Source organism: Coenobita brevimanus, chromosome 23, assembly GCF_032717465.1.
Source record: "Coenobita brevimanus isolate Jiangsu-jjx chromosome 23, ASM3271746v2, whole genome shotgun sequence".
Lineage (NCBI taxonomy): Eukaryota > Metazoa > Arthropoda > Malacostraca > Decapoda > Coenobitidae > Coenobita > Coenobita brevimanus.
The window spans coordinates 43,656,488-43,682,680 of NC_136976.1; the positions used below are offsets into that span (position 1 = coordinate 43,656,488).

Consider the following 26,193-nt stretch of genomic DNA (forward strand, 5'->3'; position numbering starts at 1 on the left):
TCATCAAACCCCATAAAGTTCAGGAAAGTCCTCAATGTCATCAATGTCATTATCTACTCAACCCATCTCTATTGTTCTTCCTCGGCTGGCTAGCTTTGTGAAAGAGAATGAGTGGTGAGTGACTGACAGTGGGCATTCATTTGATCGTGATACTGTGTCTGGTATTTTCTTGAAATCTGATGTACAAGTCCAATCATTAGTCATTAATTCTGATGGGTGCTCTCTCTCTCTGTCTCACCAGACTTGAATTGTGGCTGGAGTCCCTACCAGGCATGTTTAATGGATGCCAATGTTGTATTATTCCAGGCATTGACGAAGAAATTTACGGCCTACTGAACGTTAAATTTCTTGCAGAATGCAGCAACAGTCATTATGTTGAGGGTTGCAGAAATGCCAGGTGGAGCAAGTGAGTCAGGTGGGGCTGTGGAGGTGGAAGGGGAGGCAGATTGCGAGTCAGATGGGGCAGTGGAGGTGGAGGGGACGGCAGTGGGCGAGCCAGGGGAGGTGGTGAGGGGAGGATCCTCCATCTCCTCCTTGCTACTGTTCACATTTTCGGCAGTTTCCTTCATCTCGTCTTGTTTGTCTGTTTCATTCCTCAACTTGTTATGGACATATTTGCAGTATGATAACCGTTATTCAAGTGAATTCAAACGTTATTATAGAAACTGGGTATCTATTCTAACTTACCGTTATAGTTGAAATCATTATTGGTGAGATCCTACTGTAAGTTGAAATAAACAATAAGGGGGCCTCACCTGACTTTGATGGACAAAAATGCTTGATGAATAACGTCCAAATTCTGCTGATAACTGAGAGGAGCCTTCTTCTTGGGCCCCAGTTGGATCGAATGTTGCCTTGGGGGGTTTGGGCCGTTCATAACAGAGCCCAGGGAGAGGTAACCTTGATAAAAAAAAAAAAAGAAAGAAAGAAAAAAAAAGAAAGAGGCCAAGTAGTGCCCAGAACTCACGGGGGAACAAATGTAGTTGGCGGGACAGGAGGTAAACAAAACATGGCAGCTGTAGTGTGCACATTTGTCACCAGGGCTGGGCTGTGGTTGGCTGCTGGGTCTAGGTTGTCTGTGATTGGTTAGCAGCTGCAGAATATATCATGGGTACCCAGACATTATAAATCTCCTTGGAAATGAGCCACTTTGGAACCTAGGTCCCACATTTTTTGAGTTTATTCTATGGAGAAAAAAAAAAAAAAATGAGGACTGGTTGGGGAAAGTACCATGAATTACAAATCCACGGCATACCCTACAGATACGCGAATTAGGCGACTCCACTGTATTTAGACAGGTAGCTTCCATTTGCAGTGTTACTGTCTATGCTATTTATATACCATATGCTAAAAATGTTACTGGTGCCAGCACTGAGCCCTGTGGAACTCCGCTAGTCACTTCCCTCCATGATGAGTAATTTCCCCTTAATACTATTCTCATTTCCCTTTTTCTGAGAAAATCTTGCATCCAACAGTACAGATTGCCATGGATACCTCCTTGATGGTACAGTTTCCAAGAAAGTCTTTGGCGCAGTGCTCTGTCAGATGCTTTCTTGAAATCTAAATAGATACGGTACCGTACTATCCACTCATCCTTCTTTTTTCTATAATGTTTCTGTAACTCTGTCATAGTAGCTTAATAGATTAGTAACACATGATTTTCATTTTCTAAAACTGAACTGCCTTTCTGTTATCATACTGTGTTCTTCATGATGTTTTTCCCAGACTTTTCTTACCAGCTTTTCTAGTAGGCTATCTTACTTACAACACTGGTCAGTGATACTGGTTGGTAGTTGAGTGGATTCTGCCTTTTCCCCTTCTTGAATAGGGGAACAATGTTTGCTTTCTTCCATATATCAGGTACCGTAGTTTACCTTTACCATGACCTTAAGGATTCTTTGAATATTAAATACAATGATCTGCTTAACTCTTCTGCACATTCTTGTAGCACCCAACCAGAAATTTCATCTGGACCATTTGCTTTTTCTTTGTGTAATTTACTTAAGTCTTCCAGTACTTCTTTTTCTGCAATTTGTATATCTGGTAATACATATGGACATGCATATTCCATATCATCTCTTTCAAAATTATTTTCTTTTGTAAAAACTGATTGGAAGTTTTTATTTAGTGCCCCACAAATGTCTTTCACTTGTGTATAGATGATCCTCTCATCTGTAATGGACTGAATTTTATCTTTAACTTTGGGTTTGCTTCAGATGTAGCTGTAAAATAGCTTAGGTTGATCATTACTTTTATTTATAATGTCTTCCTCAAACTCTGAGCCTCCCTCCTTACCTCTGTATAATCATTTCTTGACTGTTTATAGTTGTTAAATGCCCTCTCACTATTGTGTCTTCTGTATCTATTCCACAGCAAGTCCCTTTTTTATTTTGATTTTCTACATCTGTATTAAACCATTTCTTTATTTTCATTTCTGTTTCTTTTTGGTGAGGGATGCAATTTTGGACTCCTGTTTCATAAAGATCACATATTTTTCTTTATATAATATTTAAATCTTGTCCTCTAAGCTCCTTTTCCCTATCTGTTTCTAAGAAGTACTTCATCAGGTCATGATAGTTGCCCTTTTTGTAGTTTAGACTCTTTTTGTAACTCTCATTACCGGTAACGTCATATGGAATCCTGAAGTTACAATTTAATACTGCATGGTTGCTTTGCCAAATGGAGGGTGATACATTATGTTACCAGTTTCATTTTCTTGCCTAGTAAATATAAGATCTAGTACTGATGGATCACCGAGTCCTCTTTTTCTGGTGTTTACATGCTGTGTTAGGAAAAACTCTTGCATAAGATCTAGGAGCTTTTGATCCCAACAGCTTTCATGGCTTCTTTATCTAGAGTATTCCAATTTATATTGGTAGCGAAGTCTCCAGTTAATATAATTCTTTCAGATTCTCATCCATTCTATGTAGTAATGTTCTTAAACTATGAATTGTACTTTCTGCCAGGTCTTCATATTTGCCCCATTCCCAAGTGTTGGCAAGTAAAAATTTGCCACAATTAACTTCCCTTCAGATGTGTTAATTTCCAATGCAGTCAGTTCTGCATGTGAGGGTGTATCTACAGTAGTTTAGTTTTTTTGACTTGTAGGTTTTTCTTTTTTAAGATTATAATTCCTCCTCCCTTTCATAAATTCCGGTCTTTTCTCCGTAAATTGTATTCCCCTAAGTTTGGGGTATCGTTTAATATCGGGGTTAATTTTGTTTGTTAGGCAAATAATATGTGGTTCTGGTTCCTTTTCTCTGATATAGTTTTCTATCTCTAATAATTTAGACACCATTCTATCTACATTTGAGTACATAAACATAACCAACTTGTTTACATACGGTACATGCCATAACTTGAATCTACTAACTCCTTTTTATTTGCTGTAGGTTGTGTACTGTATCATTCATGTGTGTGTGTTTTAAATTTAGAGCAAAGCAAAATTGTCAGGGGGAAGCAGAAGTACTGTAAAAAGTTCTATCTATCTATCTATTGCCAAATGCCTCAATCCTGTTTGGGGTGGCCACAAACAAATCGCCTCCACGTCACCCTGTCCCCTGCCATTTCACGGTCCTGTTCCCAACTCACACCCCCCTCTCTCATATACCTCTCCACCCCATCCCTCCATCTCATCTTCGGCCTCCTCCTCCCTCTTCCCCCTTTCACCTTACTCACATACACTCTCTTCATCAGTCTCTCGCCCTCCATCCTCTCCACATGGCCAAACCACCTCATTGTGTTCCTCATAATGATTCCTATCACATCCACATCCACACCACAACGCTCCTTTATATCCTCATTCGTCAGCCTGTCTCTCCGTGTGACTCCACAGGCTCCTCTTAAATAACTCATTGAAGGGGTCAAGCATTTTAGTGGACAGTCATAGTGATGTGAAACCATTTGCATAAAAAGAAACAATCTTTCAAGTCACAGCTGTTGGATCTCTCTCTCTCTCTCTCTCTCTCTCTCTCTCTCTCACACACACACACACACACACACACACACACACACACAAATATATAACTGTATATAACTATATATATATATATATATATATATATATATATATATATATATATATATTTATATATACAGTCATCCCGCTTAAAGTGCGTGAATATGGTCGACACAGCCCGTCGTACTTAATAGATTCGCACTTTGCGAAGCATAGGATCCCGCGTTAAAATGGCTTTATGGGTGACACATCCTGAATTTTTGTATAGTGATTCACCAATACCTATCCCTAACTAAAGTGCAAAAGGAAAACTGACATTAGGAACATGCAAGAGTAATACTGACATTAGGAACATGCAAGAGTAATACTGACATTAGGAACATGCATGAGTATTACTGTATATTGTATTTATTATGAAAATTCAAGACCTTTCCAGCATTGTGCAGAGAGTAGATATTGTGAATTGTTGTTGTGGTATCCGAGGCCATACCACAGCTGAATCAAAACACTCAACAGCTGTTCTGCACAGGCCCCACTCCGTGCCTTGCTTTCACTCTCATCACTAGTGGAGGGGTTTTGGCTGTCTTTTTTTTTTTTTTTGCTCAGCCTTTGGTTCCTTCTTTCTTGCATTAAAAGAAGAAAAAAGGAAAAGATAATCCACCTTCTCCACCCTCGATACACTCATACATGTGAAAAATCCTTTTGGTAGTGAATCATTCTCGAATTTGCCATTACCAAATTGCCTCACATTTGGTAATGAAAAATACCAAATGGTAACCCTGGTGACGATTGCGCCAGTGATTAACGAATGCTCCTAGAGCACAATATTGTGTGGCCAGTTTTATGGAATGCACATCTGAGTTTGCACTACATTAGGTGCTGCCTGTTCCTGCTCCAGGAAACCCTCAAAGTCCAGGTCAGACACTACAGACATTACGTCATCATACTGTTGCTGTGGCCACCACTCATTCACACACTAGCTGCATCCCACTACACATACTCACTAGCCCCACCCTTACCCATCGCATGCTACAAATTATGCTCATGAGTTGCGAGAGAATACTGTATTTGCTCCAATTTTTCATGCCTATCGCACATTGCAAGTAGCAAACGCACTTTCTAAATAATTATTGTCAGACCCCAGTCACACATTAGGCAAGATGCACTTTGCGAAGGCGCACTTTAGGTGAGATGAGTGTATATGTGTGGCTGGGACGGCAGTGGCACTCTGTAGTGTGTTGCAGGGCCTCGGAACCCCTGCTATTTAAGTCCATCGGGCCTATTGTTTATTGCTTTTAAGGTGACTGACCATATTTTTGGTATTTTAGCTACCGTAAACTGGGGTGAATTCGGACTATTTTTTCGTTTTTTTGTGCCATGTAATGTAGTTTTTAATTCAGTCCAAGATCTTAAGTGTTGTATGTTGGGCTGGTCCACTAGGGTGCCGAGTCATAGCGGTGAAAAATTTAAAATGTTTCATATAATTATAGCATATATAGTAATGGGTGTCCGAATTTGTACTCAAAGTTTGGTGAATTCGGACACACTATAAATTCGTACATAAATAGAAAATTAATGCATACGACTACCCTGGGTTCCCCATTTAGTTTTGGCCGTATGTGGGGCCATTTCAGACGTTCTGGGGCTTTTAAAAAAATGTTCTTCCAGTAAAAAAATAATATCACTCCCTGACAAAATAAGCTAATGACTATAATGAGATATGAACACAACAATTTAATTTTTTTCCTTGGTTTAAATAAAACATATTAGAACACATGTAGATACTATAAATCTAGCGACAAACCTTAGTACTGTATGTACTTAACAATCATTTCTTGACTACACTCAACCCTTGGCTATCATAGGTTCCGCTATAGCCTATCTCACTATCGCCCATATAAAAAACTACCCAAATACCTTTATCATGCACTAAATGCATGCTATCGCCCACCGCAAAAGTTCGAAAATTTCAAAAAGGCCAGGCTCCAGTGCTCCGCCCAGCCAACAAAAACTTCACTCCGTGATTGATTGTGTGACGTCAGCGCCAGCCAAGCGCTGATTGGCCGCCCGACCGAGTCTTCTGCCCGCCAAACCATTCAAGTGCGCGCCTTCAGGCCGTGAGCAGTGATAGCGAGAAATATAACCTTTTTTTATGATAAGACCATGGCCAACGTACCCCCTCCCGGTCCCCCTACCATCACCCAAAATAATGGTGTGGCACCTGGCAGGGAAATAAAGAAGAGGAAGAACCTAAATTATGTAGATAAATTGGAAATGTGAAACTTAAAAAGAATGGTGAGACCAAGCGAAGTGTGGGGAAGAAACATAACATCAATGAATCAACTGTGAGGGGCATTTATAAGAATCGTGATCACATCATAAAACATGCTCATATCTAGACCATTGTATATTAATATGTGGTACAAAAAAGGTATCTTTGGGGTAAATATTGAGGTCATGGCGCCAATTAGAATTATTACCATAAGTTCTTCAATTCGGCAATCTCGGTTTCAGCTAGAGCGCAGCCATAGCGGGACCAATTGGGAGTGATAGCCGAGGGTTGAGTGTAATAAGTTCGTTTTTGGAAGACTAATGGAAAATTAGTTGAAGATGATATTTAACATGATTATTTGGCTTTACCAATTTTTTGCTTGCCTTTTTCACTACGATAAGGACCTTGATCTCCACTAGTTCTTTTCTTAAATGTTTGAGTCATTGGGTGACCTTGCTTAGACAAGTAGTACCATAAAAGCTCAAGAGTATGCCTGTAAATGACACATATGATCCCAATTACACACAATATCCACATCTGGCAAATTACTGTATAGGCAATTGTACGTTGTAAAAAGTGTTATTTTTTCGTTCATACTCCCCCAGGTCTAATTCACCCCAGTGTCCGAATTGACTCCAATTTGCATTAAATTTTAAAAATTTCATTAAATGCCCAATTAAGAGATTAATTGAGAAGATAATGCTAATTGCTTACTTTGCACTTTCACACTACACATGAAAGTACATCTGGGAACCGAAGATTTTCCTGCATTATTCATTAACATTTCTGCCAAAGAAAGTTTGCCAGTGTTAAGAATTTTATTCTTTTTACATAAGTTTGCATTTTAGTATATATTTGGTATGTGTCATGTGATATATTAAATATCTTTATTCACAAAAGTACAGTAAAGAACTACAAACAATTGGGCACAAACAGATTTCTAGTATGTTTATTCATTAATTATTAATTAATCTAAATAACTTTTTATTGCAATAATATCCAAATCCGCCCCCAGTCCGAATTCTCCCCAGTTTACGGTATATCTGTAGTATGGTACCGGTATGTCTTAAAAATTTTCCCTTTGTTTTATCTCTGTGGTTAAATAAAATATCATGGTTGAGGGGGTTCAGCCCATATGTTATTTTTCCCATAAGATTATGTATTCATAGTATGCGAGGTCATGGACCACCCATTCACTCGTGCACTGTGTGAGCCCACTGTGTATATACAAATATATATATATATATATATATATATATATATATATATACACAGTATACATACAGTGGAGTCTCTTTTATCCGAAAATCATGGGACTTTCAAAGTTTCATTTAATCGATTTTTTCGGATGAAAGATACTGTAATAATATGTAGGATACAAGGGAACAGTATTGTACTTACCCATCACCCATTTCTGGCGATGTCTAGCTCACCACCAGCACCCCAAAAGCCTCTCAACCATCACCAAAACACTGAAAACACTGTAGCAAAAACACTGTAGCAACTACGTATGTAACTGCGCTTTTGTAACTGTAATAGAAACTGTCAACTTAAATGGATCTTCACACAAGTAAACTTAAATTAACCTTCACCAAAACAATTATGTCATTCACTATAGCCTAATCAAATAAAGCCTTAAACGCTTGCTTTAGTGACTAGTGGAGCAACCGTAAACTAACGTTAATGGCGCGAAACGAGCCCACCGTGTTTGAATTTTCGGATAGATTTTAAGATTTTTGCGGTTAATCGAAATGAGAACATTTTAGTAAAACTTAAGGTTAATGGCATATTACGGTTAAAAGAATTTTGGATAAAAGAGACTCCATTGTATATACAGTGTATAACGGCCATACCACGTTGAGTACACCGCTTCCCGTCCGATCAGCGAAGTTAAGCAACGTTGGGTCTGGTTAGTACTTGGATGGGTGACCGCCTGGGAGCACCAGATGCTGTTGGCATAACGTTCTCCATACGTGTCAAGTGGGGTTGGTGGAGGATTAGTGCCCCTCCCTGTAAAACAATTAACTCTAAGCCCTTGGCCACCCCGTTTGGGATACGTGGCGTCTGGCAAAAATATATATATATATATATATATATATATATATATATATATATATACAGTATATATATTTATATATATACAGTGGGGCACCAATTTTCGCGCCCAATTGGGTCCAAAAATAATGCGTGAAAGTGGAATTAGTGAAAGTTGGGGCATTGTCTTTATGGCAAAAAGGCTAATTGGTTCCCGGTTATCCTAAAGTAACATCAGATTTTCATTTTCACTTGCAATACAGTACTGTACATCAAATCACTATTGTACATTGCATTGTGAGATACAAACAATAAAAACTGTACAGTACACATTATATGAGGAGAAACTTACCACATTTCATTATTATACTGCCGTTTCTTCACTCCAACACGATACTCTCTTTTAGCCTTGGCCTTTCCTCCCGACTTTGAATGTCCCGGCCACTTCTTATCACCACCACTGCCTCCCGGCCCTCCCCCCACACCACCAGGCTCTCCCCCCACACCACCAGGCCCTTTCCCCACACTACCAGGTATAGTAGAGGCCATTGAACCGTGAGAATCCAACACAATGGAGCTAGCATGCTCGTACACAATGGCGGGAATGGGTGGACAGAGTGTTGACATGACGTCATTCAAGATGGCGGTGGGTTGTGGGCGGACGGTGCAGGAAATTCAAAGTTCAAAATATTGTCCCAAACCCAAAATTTGTGCGCGAAAATCGATTTTTTTCAAGCGAAAGTGGAAGTTAGGGAATATTTGGTGCATGCCGCGAAAGTGGATTCCGCGAATCCTGCTGTAGCAAAAGTTGGTGCACTACTGTATGTATATATATATGTGTGTGTGTGTAGATAGATAGATAGATATATTGGTACAGTACTCCCTGTAATACCTGGACATTTTGGGCCCGGGTCTTTGGAACCCTAAAACGGCCAGAAAAACGTAAAAAAAAAAAAAATCATTTTTCTCAACCGTATTTTGAACATGGCACATGGCGCCAAACAGCTCTGTTTTGCCGCGTAGTTCTGCCAACGTCCAGCAGGGAGACATTGCCTCCTCCCCATTTCCCGCCTATCCATCATCGTGAGTGCATGCTCATCACCATGGCCGCCCATGTGTTCGCTTTCTTGGTGGTGCCCTACCTGCTGCAGGCCCTGGTTTTCCTCTGCTGCCTCTTCCTTGTGTGCGTGATTATGGCCTTACCAATCGAGAAGAGGAAACGAGTGGTTCCAACTCTAGAGAAGAAGAGGGAGATATTGGAATATGTTGACGCGGGATGGTCGACGTCCTGCATCCTCTGAGAATTCAACCTAGCCTGCTGTACAGTTGAACACAGAAATTGGTACCACACTTCACAAGGCAACGCAGCCGGTCCATCCTTATTGCGCAGCGAGTACGTGTTTTTAGCTCCGCCCACCAGGTCACATAGTCGAGACTCTATATGGGACAGTGTGAACCAGATCAAGATGTCTATTGAATAATATGATCATATGAAGGGTGACAGTCTGTACCTCATAGTACGTGTGAAACATAACTTCTGTACGGACAATAAGAGTTATTTAATTCCTGAGGAAATCCTATGTAACTACAGCGGTTAAGTAAAACAAAATGCAACTTTTATTTGTAATACTAATATTTTGTCCATCCACCTCATTTCTCAATAACATCCCTCAGTCTGTCAGGCATGGAATATACTGTACAAGGGTGCAGATCTGTTCAAGCCTATTTCTGCAAATTTCCCACTGTGCGTTGACGTGATCCATGAGTTGCTGGGGTGTTCGCTCATGCCCCATTGTCCAGGTATTTACCATTTGAGCCCATACATGTTCAGTGATATCAGCTCCTTTGCTTGGCCAGTCAAGAAGTTAAATGTTATCTTGTTCCCGAAACCACTCTTGAACAAGATGAGCGGTGTGAATGGGGCACCTGTCATGCATGAATAAAATGGGTCCCTCTGGGAAAGGGTAATCTATCTCCCTAAGAGAAGGCAAGAAGGAGGTTTGTAACAGCTCCACATATTTTGCTGCTGTAAATCGTCCCTCAATGCGAAAGACGTCCCCCATACTGTGTAGCGACACCCAACTCCATACATTGCTGGTGGTGTGACCGGAACGGGCTACCTGAATGATGTTTGTGGGGTCATATCTGAGTAAGAAACCAATGTGTAATTATAAAATAATAGGGAAGTGGTAAATATTGTATATATATATATATATATATATATATATATATATATATACACACACACACACACACATGGTAAGGTAATACATGTGCAGTGGGGTTTTGAATAGGGGACACCCTCCACGGTATTATGAAACAAATGTATATATCCAATAACAAGCCATGATGCAACAGTGAGGACCAAACTTATAGAGACTACGTAATTAGAGTCATCTTCTGTCTATCTATCTATAGCCCGACGCCCTAATCCCGCAAAGGGTGGCTGCAGACAAAACGCCTCCAAGTCGCTCTGTCACCCACCGTTTGACTACCCTCCCCCCAGCTCACCCCCCTCTCCCTCATATACCTCTCAACTCCGTCCCTCCACCTCATCCTCGGTGTACCCCTCCCTCTCCCTTCCTCCACCTCACCTACATACACCCTCTTAGTCAGTCTTTCATTCTCCATTCTCTCCACACGTCCAAACCGTGTCTTCTTACCGTGTCTTATTTTTCTGCCAACTGTGAGGCTTGCCATACGTGTTGGATGAAATACATTTCTTGTCCATGAATACAACCCGGCACCAAAACTCCACGCCATGCTCAGCATGACAGTGAGCAAATTCCAGCCTTCCTGCCTTGTGTCGCTCAGTCAAGATCTCCTTCGTTGCAGGAATTCTGTGATGCATACCTGCATTATGAAGTCTGTATCTGACGGTCATTGCTGAGACCTCCAGGTGTAGGTTATGACGAATGGCCACTGTGTTGATTACGGGGTCTTCCACAGCTGCAGCGACAATAGCATTGTCCTCCTCTGGAGAAGTTGCCTGAGGGGCAACCAACCTCACTGTGATGAAAATATGCCGAGTATACGGTATCCTTGGTTGTGCAATTTGAACTTACTCCTGGAGTGATAACATATCGGTTTATTAAATTACGTATAGTAAGGCTAAAGTCATTTGGATTATTTACATCATGATGTTTTAATACCTTTGTATCCCTCTTGCAAGAAGCAACTAAAGCCCAGTGAAGCTACAAGAATTATTGCAACTTCGTTAGGTTTTAACATTCTTAAGCCACTATTCATAACATATTTACAGTGGCATTAATGTGCTATCAATTAAATTATTGTTTCTTATTTTTTATCAGTTATCATGTGTGGTATGGTTTGTATCTGTAGAAATTACAGGTATTGCCACATTAAAATATAAACATACTGGAGGAGAATACCTCGTTATCTCTGCACCACGAACAGCTTGAAAGTCAATTAATACCGCACATAGGCAACTGCTCATCGTACGAGCAACTGCTTGTCCCAGTGATGTTTTACCTGCTGTCAGTTGGGCATATTAGCATGAATTTGTAGGTATTCCCAACACCTTACCAGCAGTGGCGCTGGGATACATGCAGAAATAAAAGGAATTGACACCCATGTCCTGCAATATAAACTCACCCAAGTCATTTAAGTTGCCATTTTCCTCCCACCTTCGTATCCATTTCTGCACAGTCCTGGTAGATACGCCAATTTCATGAGCAATAGCCCATATCGACAGACCATTATCACGTAGGGTGATAATACGACTTCGCTCCAATAGATTACTGTCTCTCCAATTCATTGCGTGACGAACTAAACTCTGACCCTTCCTAGCTGTAACAGTGACAACAACACCTCAGTTAAACATCAGTGTTTCACACAACATCCCGGTGTGTGTGTATGTGTGTGTAGCTACGCAACTAGAGCGACATATACAGCTTCCCTTATCGAACAGACATAACTGTATAAAGGAAATATAGTGAAAACAGTTTATTTCAACAAAGATACAGCTGATATATGTACTTGAAATTACATTGGCAATTAAATAACTTGCATCTAGTTTCCATGTGAAGCCTTCATCGAAACACACAATCCCATGAGTCTGGACTGTGAATTGGTGGGCGGGGTTAAATATACGTACTCGCTGCACAGTAAAGATGGACCGGCTGTGTTGCCCCGATGTGAAGTGTGGTACCAATTTCTGTGTTCAACTGTACCCTGTTTCATATCAAGAAATCCCTGGACAAACCCAGTACACAACTGACTTCACATCGAAGACCAAACGCATCATGCAGAAGGTTATGTACTCTCCTGGGTTTGCAGAAATCTACCACTCCACGCTGATCTGGTATCCTCAACAACGTGCTGGTGCGTGGTACAGAGTTGAAGGCTGCTGCTGAGACGCTCGCAAGGTTACACGACACCCCAGACTTCAAGGCATCTGAGGGTTGGCTCTTCGCTTTCAAGTTACGGCGTGGACTTACCAACCGTAAGGCCCATGGTGAAGCTCTGGATGCCAATGAGGAGGAAGTAGAGGAGTTTCGGCAGAAGGTGAAGGGCTTGATCCAACAGGGAGGGCCTCACTCTCGGTGAAGTCTACAACGCTGATGAAACTGGTCTGTACTATCGCGCGCTGCCAATGAACACTCTGGCAGAGGAGACGGAGAAGCATGTACCTGGCCGCAAGCTCCTCAAACAACGGATATCTGCTTTGCATTGCACCAATGCTAACAGCATGCACTGGCTCAAGCCCGTTATTGTTGGCTGTGCAAAGCAGCCTTGGTGTCTTCGTGGGGTGATGGATGCCCTTCCTTTCATGTGGTACCATTCTGTGAAGGCTTGGTTCTTAGCCAAGATCTTCAGAGACATGTTTCACCAGCACTTTGTCAAGGAGTTCATTCATTATCAGATGAACACACGGGGAATCCCGCACGACCAAGTAAAGGCTCTCCTTTTCTTGGATATTGCACCTGCACATCCGTCCAACAAGGAGTTGGTGGCTGAGAATGGTTGCATTAGATGCATGTTTCTGCCACCTATTATGACTGCTCTCATCCAACCAATGGACCAAGGAGTGATTGTGGCAACGAAGAGGCTGTACCGTTGGAAGTTTATGGACGAGGTGATGGTTGTTCTTGAGGATGAGGACGAGCACAGGGAGGGACAGGACACACGAGGCCAGCGTACTGTGGAAAATCTTCGCTGCTACAACCTCAAGTCAGCCATCTTCAACTGGGCCAGTGCATGGAGGGAAGTCTCTGTCAAGACTCTGGAAGGTGATTGGTCTCGTCTGCTTCTCGGAGCCGATGTGGTGCACGACGTTCTAGGTTTTGATATAGATGACTTCCATGCGCATCTTCATGTGGCTGGTGACGAGGTGGATGTGAACGAAGTGTGTGAGTGGTTGGATGACAACGAGGGTGATCCCGGGTATCAGATCCTGTCTGATATCGAGGTCTTATCTTCAGTTGCAGGTACAAGTACCCAGTTTGAAGATGCCAATGTGGACAGCGAGGATGATGAGGACTCTCTCAATGCACCACTACTTCAGCTACCCCCAAGCTGAGCACACTCTGGGGACATGTTGAGTTCGTTCTGGACTACCTGGAACACCCGCACTGCAACTGGGAGATGGGGCCCCTGGGACTTGTGGAGGAAGTGCGCGCTTTTAGGCAGCGCATCTTCACTCCCCAGAATCGCTGTTCCTTACGTCAATCAACCATTGACTGTTTCTTCAGGCCTGTGACCTCTGCCGTGCCCAGCCCTGGCTCCACATCACTGCCTCCCCAAGACAGGCCTTCCACCTCCGAGCCACAGCCCAGCACATCGGCCACGGTGGAGTTGCCACTGGACGTGAGTTTGCGACTATCTTCGGAGTTGTCTGCAGTGGGTAGTCCATGGCCACGTCCCAGTGACGCACCCCTTGGCCGCCTGCAACACCTACTCTCAAACTTTAACACTGAATAAATAGCAAGAACTCTCCGCTAGACCACATGGGAATTTACAGTGTTGTGCAGTGTTAAGAAATTAGAATTCAGAGTGCAAGGCTTAAGTGCAGATGCTACTGTACACTGGTGAGTTTCATGTGCAGAGCAAGTAAGAAAAGAATGTGCAGTGTTACGAAATTAGAATTCAGGGTTTAACCGCTCCGTGGCTGAAGACCCGGAATTTTCCGTGCACCCCAGGCTGACGCCGGGGCCATATTTTGGTTTCGAATTGATTTTTTTTTTCTTGCCATATTGAAGAGAAAGTTCAGATGCACCTAACAGTACAAGTCCCAGCTTCCTAGACGCATTTTGTGGCTTACAATGAAGCGCGGAAGTTGCAGAAATATCGGCAACCGCTATCCCCACCCAGGGGACTGCCGCATCGCAACTGGGCGGGTGTTTTTTTTTTTTTTTTTTTTTTTTTTTTACCTCCCAAAACAATGCGAATGGTGCTGAAATGTTATGCATATGTGAGATATGGTTATATCGAATGATTTCAGTACATAATCTGTTAGGAATGGCTGGAAAAAACATGAATACTATCTATCTATCTATCTATTGCCAGACGCCTCAATCCCGTTTGGGGTGGCCACAAACAAACAAATGAATACATTTTCACCTTTTTGATATAAAATATGTTTATGGTAGTTTCGAGTTATTTTTTAAGTTATCGTTGTGCCCATGCTTGGAAAAGGGAGCGAAAGAGTTGAATTTTCAGTCCTAAACGAGAAAACTGCACGTCTTCCAAGGCTAGACTCTGCCACAGGAGAATAAAGTGGAGGGTCAGTCCATTTAGCAATAAGGAAGTTCAGTCGCAACTTCGAGCTCCCACACCACGAGCATGGCTAAAAATAGAATCGTAATGCAGTTTCAGAACTAAGAATAAGTCTAATTATTACTAATATAGATACAAAGCAGAAATAAGTACATTTACAGACGGGAGAGAACGTATTTTTTCCGTCATAACATGTTCATCTTTCTCTGTCATTTTACATTCATCTTTATCATTTTACCATGTTATTTTCACAATATATATTGCTGTCTCATAAACAGGGTGGTTGTGTGTGTTTTGCAAGGGAGGAAAAAGATTGTATTTTCTTTTCTGGGTCGAGGTAATGGGTGTAACTGTGTGTGTTTAGGCATGGCCACGAGCGAAAAAATTGTACATCCACTCGTCACAACAGCAGGTGGTGAAGTGATGGATGATATGTGAGAGGGTGAAGTCAAGGTCAGTCTCATGTCCCAGATTTTCGTTCACTTCCCGAAAGTTTTCACAGTTTTCTACAAGTTGCATTGCATCAAATGATCCAAACCATTACAGCAAACCTGAGCAAATAGATAAAGATACCAAGACAAAAATGTATTTTTCTGTTATTATCATGTCTTTTTTGTATGTGTCTATTACTTCATAATCGTAAACAGGTGGTTGTGTGTGTTTTGCAAGAGAGGACAAAGATGATATGTTCTGCCTGGGTCGAGATAATGGGTGTAGTTGTGCTTGTTAAGGCATGGCCAGGAGCGAAATAATTGAAAATCCACTTATCACAGCAGCAGGCTCTGAACTGCTGGATGGGGTGTATGGGAATGTAGTGTAGGTCAGTGTGCAGACGTTCAGAGTGTCCATTCACTTCCCAAAAATTTTTGCAGTTTTTTACATGTCGCGCTCAAACGACGCCGGCGGCCATTTATCGGCTAAATGTCATTCGACGCAGGCAGCCATGGAGGGGTTAAAGGCTTAAGTGCAGAGTGCAACACTTGTGAGTTTCCAGTGCAGCACAAGTAAGAAAAGAATGCACAGTGTTAAGATTTTAGAATTCAGAGTGCAAAGGCTTAAGTGCAGAGTGTAACACTGGTTAGTTTCAAGTGCAGTGCAAGTAAGAAAACAATGCGCAGTGTTGAGAAATTAGAATTCAGAGTGCAAAGGTTTAAGTTCAGTTAAACACTGGATAATTGTACATGCATCAAGTGCACCTTCGTACTGTCAGAGTCTGAGAGGAGGCGGGTTATTCTTCGCAACGGCCATGGACGTGTTGTAAGTACCCTGGATACAGCTAAATATTTTCCATATTCACCACTAAATCCTCATTCTCTGGTTCCTTTTCATTTATTTCATGCTTTCTGTCCCTTATTTGTGTGAGTAGGATCTTAAATAGGTGCTATGCATGTCCAGTAGGGAGTTAGGCTACGTAGGTGGTTTTCTGAGTTAGACTGGGTTAGGGTCCATAAGTGCCCGTCCAGGAGGCATTTTCCCAATTCCTGGACAAATCCAATTTCCGGACATGCCTTTGGCTCTATTACATCGGATATTGGAGGGATTACTATATATACAGTATATATATATATATATATGTATATATACAGGGTGTAACGCGACGTATGACAAAAACTTACACCAATGATCCATCATGTAATTTTGAGTATATTTTGTTCTATAAACATATGCTCTCTGCGACCCCAGTTCAGTACCCAGCATTCGGCTGTTTTGTGTAAAAGCTTCGTCTCCTGCATGTGCCATTGGGTGAGAGCTTGGCAGGGCGACGGGAGATGAGTATTATTAACTTATACTGCACTATACATGAAAATCCCATATCCTATCAGTACACACGAGTTTTAAGAAGAAACTTTACGTATAGTCTATTGATTCCTTAACATCAAGTCATGCATTCATGCAATTCTTTTGCACAAATCGACTGTAATTAAGGATTAAATTCAAATTTGATGGCTTGCAAGGGAGTAGCGAGGGAGGGAGGACAGGCTGGTTTGTTGTTGCCAGTTATGTAATATTTGGTTTGTAGGATGTTGCTACCAGCATTATCATAACACCCACAGCTCATTCAGTTAAAAAAAACGTTATTCTAAAGGGAGATTAGCCTCACTTTAAGTCAGGAATATTATTTATCACAATTTTTCTGCTGCAAGTAAACGTGGCGCCCTTGGGTATCTCCACCAATGTTGTCTCTGCAGATTGGCATTACCATCGCAGAATCCGTAAAACAAAATACATGATATCTGCATATTCTTCATTGCTGTACGTACGTAGCATGCTGTTTCATGAACATGTGAAGCTGAACCCGGTGAACAACAGAACGCAAAGAACAGTAATTGAAGCGTGTGCCTCCCCTACAGATGTTCCCGTTCAAATGCAGTGTTGCCACTCTAAATTTTCAGATAGTACCAAATCAAACCAGTAAAAAGTACCAAATGAGAAGAAAATGTACCAAATTACATAAATAATACATTTCTTACCTAATTTAAGTGATTAAAACTGCAGATCTTCGTCTTCTCTTCCTTCGTGTGTAGGCCACTTCTTATCCATTGCTTTCTTTACTAATTCAGCAGAAGGTTGCCAATTCTTGCAGTTTATATCCTGGAGCAATGCCTTGCTGTGAAGTAGACCATTTAATGTTTCTGTTTGTAGTCGCGATCGGTGCTTTGTCTTGATGTTGCTCACAATTGAAAATATTCTTTCTGCTGCAGCAGTTGTCATGAGCTTGGAAATTTTAGGAAACTTTAGATCATCACCACACTTTTCCTTTGAAGCAGCATACCAAAACTGTTCTGGCTCCATAAATGAGTCACACAAAGCAGGAATTTCAAACAGGGTCAGCTCTCTCCATTCCTTGTTAAGTTCTTCAAACTCATTCTCTTCAACTAAGTTAGGGAACTTAACTGCCAATGGTATGATAGATTTGGGCTTTCCCTCACGCACATTGGCGGGATCTAATGCACACTGTGTAAACTCACACGTCCAGGACAGGGTCCTACTAAACTCACCCGCCGTCTGGCGATGGTGTCACGTTGGCTATACAGCAATCTCTGTTAGCTGTACAAATCCTCCAACTAGCTATGTATTTAGTACCAAATTTTGTCATTTTTCGTAAAAGTCGTACCAAACGTATTTCATGCACCCAAAAGTACCAAATTTGGTACATTAGTACCAAAAACGGCAACACTGTTCAAATGACAGTGGGCGCAGGGTTGCCAAGTCCTTATCAATCTCGCTAGTTTAGTCCTGAAAACTTGCTAGAATGTCGCTAGATAATAAACACTGCAAAACATCGCTAGAAAATACGATAAAATCTTTAGAATATCACCTAAAAATGGCAAAAGTATCCAGAATGTAGCTAGATATCATGTTGCCAGATGTTAGTGCTGCAAGTAGAAGAAAAAAATAGGTCTAGCTCATAGTCGTTACATTGGCAATCCTGTATCACTGTTCTCACGTCAGCATAATATTAAAAAAATGGTGCAACGTTTACTTGCAGCAGAAAAATTGAAATAAATAATAATAATACGGATGTTTTAAAGTGATGCTAGTCACTCAGTAATGTTCTTTCACTAAATGAGCTGTGGGTGTTATGATAATGCTGGTAGCAACATCCTACAAACCAAATATTACATAACTGGCAACAACACACCAGCCTGTCCTCCCTCCCTCCCTACTCCCTTGCAAGCCATCAAATTTGAATTTAATCCTTAATTACAGTCGATTTGTGCAAAAGAATTGCATGAATGCATGACTTGATGTTAATGAATCAATAGACTACATAAAGTTTCTTCTTAAAACTCGTGTGTACTGATAGGATATGGGATTTTCATGTATAGTGCAGTATAAGTTAATAATACTCGTCTCCCGTCGCCCTGCCAAGCTCTCACCCAATGGCACATGCAGGAGACGAAGCTTTTACACAAAACAGCCGAATGCTGGGTACTGAACTGGGGTCGCAGAGAGCCTATGTTTATAGAACAAAATATACTCAAAATTACATGATAGATCATTGGTGTAAGTTTTTGTCATACGTCGCGTTACACCCTGTATATATATATATATATATATATATATATATATATATATATAAATATACTGTATATTTATATATATCTATATATATGTATACTGTATATATATATATACTGTATATATATATAGATATAGATATACTGTATGTATATATATATATATATATATATACTGTATATATATATATATATATATATATATATATATATATATATATATATATATTCATATATGTATATATATACAAATACATACAGATATGTTATTCCAATTATGTCTGCCATAAATGCCGGGGCAGTGTGTTTTCATATGATCTCGCCAACTGGACACATCAGTGCATCCTACCTTAACCAAAATGAGAAGTTTTGCCCCCAGTGCTCCCCTTAATTTTAACTACCAATGATTGCCATTAAGCCCAACTTTGAAATCCCCCAGTACCAACCAGGCAAAAACCGCTAACCCAATTAACACGTGAAAAATCACCACCCAGCATCATGCATATTTTGCCAAGAATTACTTTCAACACCTTTGCATGGGGGAGGTTGGACACAGTCTGGAACTATTTTTGAAAGTATCATTAGTCGTCAGCAGTAATGGAAAAAAGTACAGTACTGGTACTGTATACTGAAATCATCAGCATGGAATGATTGCATACAACCTCTCTGATAAACACAAATGCAGTAATCCTGAATAATAAACATCTCAGCCAAGCAGTGTAATTTATATGATAGTATAATTCACAAGCATTGAACTCACATAATTTTATTACCTAACTTTGTACGTCAAAATGAAGACTCTTCACATAGCCTACTGTAAGAGCTGAATTTTCTAGCCTCGAATCCGTCAGTTCATAACAAATATTGGTTACAAAGCCCCTTTCACACACTTTTCATTAACCCCTATGTGCCGGGGGACAGATAGGCTGTAGCCGTCAAAAAAGGGCGGACGGAGACCGCTGTGTGATGGGAGGAGCTGCAAATGGAATCCTGTCACAGTTTTAACTGATTGTCATTTGATCTTGTCACCAAAGGGTAGGGAGAGGCTCCTGCCACTCGACACAAGCATACCACAGTCTTCATTTTGACAGCCAGGTGCTGAATGATGTTTTCTGAAACCTCCTTGTTGGATTCTGTTCCTGCCTCACACAGACCCCTTGCCTCATCCACCCCTGCCAAGCCTATGCCCAAGGATACTAGGAAAAGGCTTAGTGATAGTGCCTTAGGGTGTACCTTGGATGCCACTGTTCCTAGTTTATCTAGTAGTGGAGAAGTTATTACATTGAGAGCAAAGCCAAAGCTGGGGCCGCAAGCGCACGAGTGAATACATCCTGCTTCAACCGCCAAATGTTCCTTATCTTCTTCACATCCTTACTCATTGATACAACCACGTGCAGACTTGGGGATGCTTTCATTCGCATGAAGAAGAGTTGATGAGCAATAGTTGTGGTATTTAATTTGTTTCCCTAATTGCCATGCTTTCCCAGATATGAAGGTTTGAACAAAGGCTATTTTCGGAAATAGTGAAGTAGAGAGAGGGCGGCCACACCCAAAACATTCCCTACATTTAGGGGTTAAATGCGCAAACATGAATTTTACTGTTCCCTTGTTATTAACATTTTTTGTTTATTTATTGCTCTCCAGCAAAGAAGCTATCTGCATTGTAAACACACCCAACTCATTTTATCTGATTGTCTGAATGTTACCGTCTTTCAGATTAAGCTCCCACACCACACACCACTTCTTCCTGCAACTTAAATTTTTCCTTGGGAATAAATGCTTATGTTCTGAACACTGTCAGAGTGCTTAGGCATAACTAAAGTTATTTTGGAACCTCGAGCTCAGAGTTCTGACATGAAATGAAGATCAAGGAAATAAATAAATTCTAGACAATGACAGTCAATACAACAGCTAAGGCAGGCAGTGGCAGGTTTGGGAGGTGGGTTAGCTTTGATCAAGGAACCCTTGCAGTGATCAAGTAAAGCGTAACACACGAGTTGTAAACAAATGCCGTCATCTGGAAATCCAGTACCTAAACACACCCACATCCTGCTATGTTTTTCCCATGAAGGTAAGTGATATTACAGTAAACTCTCAATTATGCATCTTCACAGTATCCACCACTGCTGGCTCAGCTCTGCTAAAGCAATAGCTACAGTAATCTCTCGATTATCCGGAGGGCCATTGCCTGAACAATCCATCACCTGGACACTGATCCGACTGTTCAAAACCATTAGCTATTCGTACATTTTTTCTTAATATCTGAACAAAATGCTTGCGTCCGGGTGGAAATTATGGCCACACAAACATTTTCGCACCCAGCGGGGCAGGAATAGCCTGGTTGTGCTGTCCTGTCTGGCTGGATAGTTCACCCACCAACTGCTAGAGATCCCCCCTCAGTCGGAAAGTTATTGTAGTGGCTTTTGTGGTTGTTTTCTACATGCTTCAGGCCTTCCTATTCCTTGCATGCTTTTTCCTAGGGTGTGATGATGGTCCTTTCACCAGGCAAAAGGAAGAGGATAACGATGACTGGAGAACCGGGAGATTCAGGGTAATATTGATGCAGGATAGTGTTGACTTTGATTTTATTCTGTCTTACTGTACTGTACCATGATTTTATTCTACTTTACCATGATTTAGTTCCATTCTACCATTATGTTTTGTGTACCCACTGCATTTTTCTTGTGTAGCCTTTTTTTATTTTTCTATTTTTTATTTTTTATTTTTTGTCACTGTAGTTTATGGCCCTGCAGTGGTGATTGCTTTTCTGTGGTTGATGGCACTGCTTGACCATGGTAATTGCTTGGCTGTGGTTTATAGGTCTGCTTGACCAGATAGAGTAGTGTTAAACAACAGGAACAAATGTTCTACGATGTACTGTAGTGGCTCTTGACACTGGCTTTCTAAGGTAGGTTATGTACGAAGGGGGACCAGGGGAGAAGTCCATTATCCAGACAGAGCCATTACCAGGACATGCCTTTGATTCTGTTACTTCACATAATCAAGAGATTACTGTATGCAGCAAAATTATGCAGCATATGGCACCAATATGGAGCAGAACTGCCAATTCTTTGCAATATGCGGCGTTGAGGTGTATCAACCGGCTCGTAAACAGTAGCTAACAGGCACTGAATTACAGCACTGTACTATATTACTGTATTTTATCATTATTTTTTTGTATTTCATGCATAATTTTCATCTTTTACTCATGGGAAAGTTTTTAGGATAGAGGATTGAGACAGACAGTAACTCATTTTCCAGCTCAGGGTCAAATAGTGAGCCAGTGGGGAGCAGTATGCAATATCCAGCATTTTGCAGTATCCTGCGTTGGACTTGGCTGAATCAAGCTGGATAATTGAGAGTTTACTGTATTGTGTTGCTGAATAATTAAGAGAGAAATTAAATGCTCGTGTTATTGTAAGATTGTTGCTTCATTCTGTCTTAAATCACGATTCAACTGCCCTCATATACAGAACAGTATATATATATATATATATATATATATATATATATATATATATATTTATACTGCTCGTCAGAAGTATCGAGTGCCCTGCGTCCCTCCTACGAAACAAACCTTTCAACATTGAAAAAATATAAATAATGTATTTTATTTACTTTTAGTGCTTCGTAGGGTATCCTTTACGCTTCTTCACGGACCTGAGACGTCTTGGAAGTGAAAGGGCGAGGCTCCTCAGGTGCTGGAGGGGTATTTTGTCCCAGGAGTCACGAATGGCGGCTTCCAGCTTAGTCAGAGAGCTCACGTCCTTCCCTTGGAGACTCTTCTTTACGAGGTACCAGAGGTTTTCAATCGGGTTGAGGTCTGAGCTATTTCCTGGCCAGTCTTTCATGAATGATACCTCGCAGTCACGAAGCCAATTGGTGACTGATTTGGCCTTGTGAGCAGGTGCACCGTCCTGCTGAAACACTCATGCACCTGTTAGCTCGAAGGAGTCTGGTAAACGATCACACAGAAGCTCCTGGTAAATTTCCTGATTCACTCTAAGGTTCTTGGGAAGTACAACAAGCTTTCCCAGACCCTTTCCTGAGAAAACTCCTTACCATGAGTGAATCAGGATGTTTAACTGTGCTTTCTACATACCTTTGCATTGGTACACACGTGCTTCTCTGTTACAGGTGACACTAAACGTTGCCTCATCAGACCACAACACTGTCAACCATTGCTCCTCACCCCACTTAAGATAATTATTACCAAAGGCAAGCCTACAAAGTCGCTGATTTTTTGTGAGAAGAGGCTTTTTCACAGGCCTGTGACTTGTGTAACCAAGTTCATGGACTCTACGAGACACTGTTCTCACAGACACCTCACCAAACACTTCTGGGTTGCTCTCCTTTATTTTCCTTGCACTCACATGAGGATTATACTCCAATGCATGTTTTAAAACATTAACAGACCTTGGGGAAGTTTTCCAGACTGTGGTTTCTTTGTGGGAACTTCACCACTGTGTTCCACTTGAAACCGCGCACACCACCGATGCTCTGTCGATCGAGCAACACCAACCAATTCACAAATTTCCTTTGTCTGGTGGCCTGCCTCCTTTAGAGCAATGATCTGGGATGTGATTTCACTCGATAGTTCACGGGTAGGTGCCATAACAAAGTGGCAAAAGCCAAAACACTGCGGGACACTCAGTAAAAAAGGGTGCAAAAAGAGAGGGAGACGTGGTGGAGTTCCTCCCTCTCAGGCAGCCCATTTGCAACTGAGATGGGAACCAACCAGCACGTCAGAAGGCCTCAGGCTACTGTGACGTCATGCTAGCGCCGTAACCTTGTGCCTCAATTTTTACCACCAAAAATGGGTGATTCTTTTTTGGCCATAAGTATTGCGCGTCCAACGGTAGGCACTCGATAATTTTGACGAGCACTGTGTATATATATATATATATATATATATATATATATATATATATATATACATATACAGTGGAGTCTCTTTTGTCTGAAAATCGTGGGACTTTCAAAGTTTTGTTTAATCAATTTTTTCGAATAAAATATACTTTAATAATATATAGGATACAAGGGAACAGTATTGTACTCCCCCATCACCCATTTCTGGCGATGGCTAGCCCACCACCACCATCAGCACCCCAAAAGCCACTCAACCATCACCAAAACATTTAATACACTGTAGTAATTACGTATGTAACTGCACTTTTGTAACTGTAATAGAAACTGTCAAATTAAATAAATCATCCTTCAAACTTTAATAAACCTTCACCAAAATAATTACGTAATTCAGTGTAAGCAATTCGAACAAATGAGGCCTTAAACCTGATTGGTTTTTCATATTTTCTGTTTCCTTACCAAATCATTTCCACATCATCCACATCATCTCTCACATCATCCAAATCTTCCGAGGTGGTAGATGGGGGCTGGCGCACCCAACGCTTGCTCTAGTGAACACCGGAGCAACCGTAAACTAACGCTAGTGGCGCAAAACAAGCCCGCCGTGTTTGAATTTTCGGATAGATTTCAGATTTTTGCGGTTAATCGAAATGAGCAAGTTTTAGTAAAACTTATGGTCAATGGCATATTACGGTTAAAAGAAGTTCGGATAAAAGAGACTCCACTATATATATATATATATATATATATATATATATATATATGTATTATACATGTATATGTACAGCATAGGGGAGTAGTGTGTACAAAATGATGAAAGAAAGGTAGTGGTGAATAGTGGGGATGTTAAAGATGCCTGGATAGAGCAATATAACCTGTTGTTGAATGAGGAGTTTGACTGGAACACGGAATGTTTGGGGTCAGCAGATCCGATGCTTGGCCCTTGGTCTTTGAATGATGCTGCTACTGTGAGCAGGGCAGGATGCAGGTGGAGAAGGTAGCTGGTGCGTCTGGGTTGACTGTTGAAATGCTGAAGGCCTCAAGAGATACAGGAGTGGGGTTAGTTCCTGACATCATAAATACGATTAGCCTGTACATGAGTGTGTTGTGCCAGATGATTGGCTGAAGTAAGTGATTGTAAATGTGTACAAGGAGAAGGGTGACGACCTGGAAAGAGGAGGCTATAGAGGCATAAAACTTTTAGGCCAGATAATGAAGGTACTGGAGAGAGTCCTGGAAGGTATGATTAGAGAAAGAGTGAATACTGATGAGATGCAGTTTGGGTTTATGCCAGGAGAAGGTACCACTGATGCCATATTCATTATTGGGCAGCTTCAGGAAAAATATAGGCTATAGGAAAGAAAGGGATTTGTACTTTGTTGATCTGGAGAAGACCAGTGATAGAGTGCCAAGGGAGGTGGAGAAGTGGGCAATGAGAACGCTTGGGACCGAGGAGTGGCTGGTTAGAGTGGTAATGGCTCTGTATGTGGTTGCTCGCACCCCAGCAAAAGTGAATAGAGAATTGAGTGATGAGTTTTCTGTGAATGCTGGTGTGCATCAGGAGTCAGTCTTGAGCCCCTTGTTATTATGGTGCTTGAAGCCCTCTCACGTGGCTTCAGAAATGGACTCCTGTGGGAGATGTTGTATGCTGATGATTTGGTGTTGATTGCCGAGAATGAGAAGGAGTCAGAGGAAAGATATAGGAAGTGGACAGATGGTATGGGGGACAAGGGCTTGGAAGGTAAAGCAAAGGTGATGGTAGGCTATCTAGTACTGGTGGCGGTACTGTCAAAGAAGAGGGAGAGTGGCCATGTGCGGTTTGCCACATGTGCAGTGTTTGTGATAAGCAAGTGCATAAGAGATGTAGTGGTATTAGAGGTAGACTACAAAAAAATGCAGATTTCTTGTGTGCGGTGTGTTGGGGAGAGAATGTGGAGATTGTAAGGTATGAAAGGATTGATCGTGCTGGTGAGTCTTTCGAATGGGTGGAAGAATTTTGTTATTTAGGAGACATGTTATGTGCTGGAGGTGGGGCAGGAGCTATCTCTTTGGCTAGAGTGAGGAGTGGTTGGAAGAAATTCAGGGAGCTGTTGCCTCTCCTGACAGTGAGAGGGCTCTCCCACCGTGCTAAGGGAATTTTGTATGCGGCTCGTGTTAGGAGTATAATGCTGTATGGTAATGAGACCTGGGCAGTAAAGGAAGAGGATATTCACTGGCTCAAACATACATAAATGACAGTGATTAGGTGGATGTGCAGAGTCGTTGAATGCATGGCCTGGGGGGACTAGGTTTACCATGGAAGA

The 26,193-nt window shown here is 41.4% G+C and overlaps 1 protein-coding gene and 1 non-coding gene across 6 annotated transcripts in view; both read left to right on the plus strand.

The window, feature by feature from the left end:
- The window catches only part of LOC145392953 (nuclear distribution protein nudE-like 1), a 451,924-nt gene that overhangs the window by 6,905 nt on the left and 418,826 nt on the right, over positions 1–26,193 (plus strand). The gene's annotated exons all lie outside the window — the stretch shown is intronic.
- LOC145393078 (5S ribosomal RNA) lies at positions 8,070–8,188 on the plus strand. The gene has a single exon (XR_013896096.1). It is a non-coding gene; the product is annotated as a 5S ribosomal RNA (ribosomal RNA).